Genomic DNA, 6,816 nt, shown 5'->3' with positions numbered 1-6,816 from the left:
CGCTGCAGTAACCTTTAGAAAATATTTTATGATTTCGCTCCACTTTGCCTTGACAACGTTCTCCAGATCTACCAAGTAGGCTGAGCTCATAAGTGATGTGACACCCTTGAAATATTCTATTCTGGTCAAGAAACAGACCATTTTTTATACATTTGAGGACTCGAACTCCGACCTGAAAGGGGTCTCGATCGCTGAAGACAGCTTTCAATCATGGGTCCGTCCCATGAAATGAATAAAATTGCTTTTCCTCAGTCAGAACAAAGCGTATGAAATGCGGCGCCGTGTTCACGGGGTTGAGATGACGACGGGGCTGCAAATCAAGGTCGCATTCCGCAGAGTCTCAGCGTCTCTCACAGTAATGATCTAACCACTCTGGTGTCTGTCCCAGTAGATAACATTTCAGACAAACTAAAGTTCATATTCTAGATTAATATCATAGGTTCTAGCTTCCTGTCTTCAGATATCATGTTGCACAGATCTTCATATTATATATACATAATACATATATACATATATATATATATATATATATATATACATATGTATATATATATATATATATATATATGTATGTAATATTTCATAGAATGAGTACATTTTTGGAAAACTTCATATACAAACATCATCATCATCATGTTTCATTTGTCCTTAGACAATCCTATGACAATCACCAATATGTCTATAGCTTTGTATTTTTCTGTCTATGATTCTGTCTCTCCGTATGTCTTTTTTATGTCTATAGCTTTGTATTGTTCTGTCCGTCCGTATGTCTTTCTATCTTTCTGTATATTAAACCCTCTTTGTATCTCTCCATTGATCTACCTATCTAGCCAACTCTCATTATGAAAAGAGGGGTGTGTTTATCTCAATCTCTGTCCTTGTACTTAGTCCCATCTGTAATCGTGTCATATTTTAGATATTTTATCTCGTGGATTGACAAGCTCTGCCACTGGGTTACAAACCCTTGGATATGCGACTGCTTACCTCAAAGCAAGGACGTTACCGTTGTACCACACTTGATCGTATAAAAGGAACGATTTGAAACTTGACCTGAGCAAGGGGGAATGGTCAGATCAATTTCCAGATCCTTCCTTTTATATAATCAAGTGTGGCACAATGATCCTACCATCAGTCGACAAACGGTTTCAATCACCTGATAAAGAATATTCATGTACGAATAAAGAAAAAAAAATCTACCTCAATGACGGATTTCTTGGATGTGCGTGTGTGTCACACTTGAGATATTTTACTCAGACCACCGCCAGGCTATTTTTATCAGTTGGAGTGGAGCCCCTGGCATGAGTGCCTCATGTTACTCTCAAGTTCTGTGTATGTTGGCTTCGGAAGGTCCTCCGGTGAAGACCTCAATCGATAGCCAGATCGCAAAGACATCTGCAAATCAGTGCTGAGAGAGAGAACCTTTGAGAAGGTGGGGGAGGAGCACAAGAGGGCGCGGCAGAGAGGAGGAGGAGGAGGAGGAGGAAAAGGAGGAGGTGGATGCTAGAAGGAGGGGATGGAGGAGGAAGAAAAGAGGAGGTGCGGGTGGACGATAGGAGGCGGATAAGATGAGAGGAGATGGAGATAGAGGAAAGGATGGAGGTGGAGAAGGGAACTGAAGGAGGAAGAAAAGAAGGAGGAGGAGGAGGGAATGGAGGTGGAGGAGGAGGATGGGAGGAAGAAGGGGAGGAAGGTATGGTAGAGAGAAAATGAAGGAGAAGAAGAGAGGAAGAAGATGAAGGTGAAGGAGGATGAGAAGGAGGAGGAAAAAGAAGGAAGAGTTAGAAAAGAAAAAGAAAAAGGAAATGGAAAAAGAAGATGAAAGGGAGAAAGAAAAGGAGGCGAGGAGAAGGAGGAGGAAGAAGCAAGAGCAGAAATAGGAGCAGGAGGAAGACGACGACGACGACGAGGAAGACGACGACGACGAGGAAGACGACGATGACGAAGAAGAGGACGAGGAGAAGGAGCCAGAGCAGATACTGGAGCAGGAGGGTGAAGACGAGAGCGAGGAGGAGGAGGAAGAAGGGGATGAGGAGGAGGAAGAGGAGGAGGAGGAGTTAGGAGTAAGGCGTGGCAGGATTAGTCTTTCAGGACTCGACAGAGATACGAGAAGCTTGGTATCCGGAGACGGGAAAGGTCATGGAGAGGATACAGACGAAGAGGAGGAGGAGGAGGAAGAGGAGGAGGAAGAGGAAGAGGAGCAGGAGGAGGAGGAGGAGGAGGAGGGGAGGAGGAGGAGAAGGACGAGGAGGAGGAGGAGGAGGAAGATGAGAAGGAGGAGGAAGAGGAGGAGGTACAAAAAGGGCAGAGAATCTCTGGAGGGCTTCAGAAGAGGTCCTGAATAGAACCGATTGGCTGAAGAAAGAATTCACTCCTTGAAGACGAACAATTGCTTTCACTTCTGAGTCGTCATTGCCTTCCGTGTAGCTGTCGCAAGTAGATTCCTTTACATCGTACTTTTACGATATGTAAAAGCTACGAGATCGTAAGTAGGATTTTTGAATCGTAAACCTACGACCAAAAGCTCTACGATGTCCCCAGATCCCTAGAAGCCATCAGGTGCTTAGGAATAGAAACAACATAACCTTATGTTCGTTGAAGGACCACTCCAAGAATAAATCCCTCTTATAATCTTATATCTTCCCCGCTGTCTCATAAGTTACAATCTACCGTTTCCGTATATCTTACCTTATGGTGTGCATAGTGGTGGTAAAGGGCGAGCACACGCCAGGAGGAACTTAACCGCAGACATATCAGTCGTCTTTGGCTTATGTGCTTTCATATTTATAACTCGTGACAGTCACCTAAGTAACCACGTGGTGAGAGCTAAAACTATTTAGTTGTTTTAAAAAAAGGTTAGATAACTTTATGAATGGGGATGACAGGTAATAATTGACATGGATCTGCCTAGTGTAGGCCTCATGGTTTCTTGCAGTCTCCTTCATTCTTAAGGTTATATCATTATCCTTCCCAGTCCTTAGGACTAAGATTCTTTCATCTTATTGATAAGATAGCTTGGGCGGTGACCAGAATAAAGTATTCAAAGGTGACGCCCACACCACCAACGAAAGATCAAAGGAAACGAGGAACGACATCTTTATAAATTATTTTGAAATGCGAAAGGTGTTAGTCGAGTTTACGTTTTCTGTATTGGAGTTTCCGTTTTCTATGATGGCGTTCCCTAAGACGACTAAATCCGCCTGGCGTTCCTATAGATTCTAACTTCGATTTTATTCAAAGAAGAGAATTGTGCACCAAATTTCTTTGCGGCGACAAAGCTTTAGAAATCGAACGCGCCTCGTAAGCTACCTTAGTACATAGGGACAAGGTTACTGATTTGACTGGAACTGAGTGTTTCTATGTGTACACTCCTCATTTCTGAGGAATAAAGAAATAATTAATTAGCCTGGTATTTATAGGAAGTATTAGGACAGTGTTATATTGAAACTGCGACGTTTGTGTGTGATTCTTGGGCCACGTGTTAGACTCGTGATCGACAGCTATTTCCCTCTCGTAAGAGAGTTCTGAGCTCATATATGACTGATCTATATCTATGGGTAATACTGTGACCTTACACGCGCATACACACCCAACTCCTAGCCCATGAGAGTTGGAGTAACGACTCGCAGTGGAGCGGTACTGAAATTATTTCAGCCCTGGGTGGGATTCGAATCCGACCTCCGTAGTGGCGGCCAAGAACTCGTGACACACGAGTCGTGTGTGTGTGTGTGTGTGTGTGTGTGTGTGTGTGTGTGTGTGTGTGTGTGTGTGTGTGTGTGTGTGTGTGTGTGTGTGTGTGTGTGATTCATCTTGGTCTTTGGATCACGTGTTGGACTCGTGATCGAAATCTATTTCCCTCCCGAAAGAGAGCCCAGAGCTCGTATGACCGATCTATGGGTAATGCTATGACCTTACACGCACCCCCCCAACTCCCCGCCCACGTGAGTTGGAGTAACGACTCGAAGCGCAGCGATACTGAAATAATTTCAGCCCTGGGCAGAATTCGAACCAGGTACCGCCGGTACCACCATACTGAGAGTCTGGGCTCTACCAACCGCGCCACCGAGTCGTGTGTGTGTGTGTGTGTGTGTGTGTGTGTGCGTGTGCGTGTTACCGTATAGTATTTCCGCTCGTGGTGTCCTGTATCTTACTCTCCACTTATCATACCTACTGAACTTTCAAATGTGTGTGCATATGTGCGTCTGTGTGTGTGTGAGTGCATGCGTGTGTGTGGGGAGGGTATGGGTGAGCGTGTTTGTGTGCGTGCGTGCGTACGTACATTTGCGCCTGCTGAGTGATAAATTTCGAGAAAAGTAAGAGAGAATGGAACATAAAAGGAAACTAGGATTAAGAAAAATGAGACAGAGAGGAGTGGAATGGCCTCAAGGAAAAAAATAAAGTCTAAAAGACATTGCCATTACTCGAGAATGCAATAAATGAAATGCAAAATAATCTCGGTAAGATGTGGATTATGTAGCAGGAAGACACATGATGTTGCTCACTGGCCGAGCTGGTTAGAGCGTCGCTACTTGCGACGGAGGTCGAGGTGACGGCAGGTCGATCCATTGCCACCAACGAGTTGGACCAAGGGAATGGTTGATCAAATTTCACGCTATAAAGTCCTCTGTAACCCCCACTGTCCTAGTCTTCTGATAAGGGGAGTTCATGACGTTAAACTGAATCAAGTCACATAAGCAAAGTTGATGTATAAGGAACTAAAATAAAACAATATAAAAATAGAAAATAAAACAAAACGAAATAGAATAACGTAAAATAAGATAATATGAAATAAAATAAGAAACAGAAATAAGAAGAGAGAATAAGGCAGCACAAAATAAAACAAAATAAAACAAACTAAAATAGATTAAGATGAAGTGAGAAAAACAAAATAAAATAGAATAAAACGAAATTGAAATAGATTAAACAAAATAAAATAAGATATGGCAGAATGAAATAAGAATGAAATAAGATAAAGTAAAATAGAATAAGATGAAAAAATACATACATACATATACCAAAGGCTTTTTCCCCCTACACGGGGGGTAGCCAAAAAGAAAAAGGCATAGAAACCACTCCCACCCATTCCATTTCCTATATATTCCACTCCCCTCCTCCCTCCCTCTTATCTTGGCACCTCCTGGATGACGGGTCATCCCTACACCCTGTCCACTGCCTGGGTCAGAAGCAGTGTTGAAGACACAGCACATCCACAGCAAGGCCGCTTCATAAATTCGGCAACCCCACCTCTCCGTCCCCCCATGCAGAAAAGGAGAAGGCGGGGAGAAATCCCTTCGGGCTGCGTCAATTTTTTTTTTCATACATACTTCCTCACCCCCCATCCCCCACCCACTCCCTCTCATGCATCGCAGCATCATCTATACACAACCCCCCTCTATTCACCCCTATCTTCTGTCCTCTCCCGTCTTTCCTCCACAGACATTCCTCTCTTTTGTAATGCCCCTTTCACCCCATCTATCCATCTCATCCTAGGACGCCCCCTCATATTTACTCCTTCCATCTTCGCCTTCCACACTTCTTTTACTAATCTTTCTTCACTAATTCTTTCCATGAGTCCAAACCATCCTAATACTCTTTCATCAACCCTATCTCCCAGTTCCCTTTCCACCTCTGTTCTCCTCCTCACCTTCTCATTTCTCACTCTATCCAGCCTAGTAACCTCTATCATACTTCTCAGACATTTCATCTCAAACACATTCAAACTCCTTCTCTCTTCTTCTCTCATGTTCCATGTTTCTGCCCCGTACAATGCTGTTGGCACAATCACTCCTTCATATAACCTCCTCTTAGCATCCATTCCTAGATGTCTATTTCTCATTACACTTTTCAATCCACCAAGGCATTTACTCGCTTCTCTCAATCTACATTCTACCTCCACCCCCACTCCTCCCTTTCCTGCCACATTCGCACCCAAATATCTAAAACTATCCACTTCCTCCAGTCTTTCATCCTTAATGCTCACTTCCAGCCTGCTGTCACTCTCTCCCCTTGTACATCTCATCACCTTACTTTTGCCCACATTTATCTTCAGGTTTCTTCTTTCACACACCTCAAACTCTGTCTGAAGATGAAAAAATAAATACGTTAAAATAAAGTAAAATAAAATAAAATAAAATAAAATAAAATAAATAGAATAAATAAAATAAATAAATAAAATGAATAAAATGAATAAAATAAATAAAATAAATAAAATGAATAAAATGAATAAAATGAATAAAATGAATAAAATGAATAAAATGAATAAAATGAATAAAATGAATAAAATGAATAAAATGAATAAAATGAATAAAATGAATAAAATGAATAAAATAAATAGATAAAATAAATAAAATAAATAAAATAAATATAATGAATAAAATAAAATAAAATAAAATAAAGAAAATAAAGCAAATTAAAATAAAAGAAGATAAAATAATACAAAAAAGTAAAATAAGATAAAGTAAAATAAAATAGAATAAAAACAAAATAAAAGAAAACAAGGAAAAAATGAAAATAGAAATAAATGTCACGATGAATAGATTAACTAACTCTGCCACTCGAGCTCAAACTATTGGTCGAGCGACCGGTAACTAATGACGCTACCATTGTACTATGCAGGACGCACAAAAGCAATGTACAAAAGGAATGGTTAGGACAACTTCCAGAACATTCCCTGTGTAGGTCCTGCATAGTACAACGTAGTTTCATTGCCTTGTAGGTAGATCTAGTTAAAAGATAACTTTGCTCATAACTTCTGAGACGATCAAGATAAACGTGTGTTTTCCAAAAAGTAAATAAATAATAAATAAATAAATAAAAGAA

The sequence above is a fragment of the Oratosquilla oratoria genome, chromosome 15 (assembly GCF_046742065.1).
Source record: "Oratosquilla oratoria isolate Oo_2021 chromosome 15, ASM4674206v1, whole genome shotgun sequence".
Taxonomy (NCBI): domain Eukaryota; kingdom Metazoa; phylum Arthropoda; class Malacostraca; order Stomatopoda; family Squillidae; genus Oratosquilla; species Oratosquilla oratoria.
The sequence above is the reverse complement of the archived record's forward strand: the minus strand, read 5'-3'. Positions refer to the sequence as shown.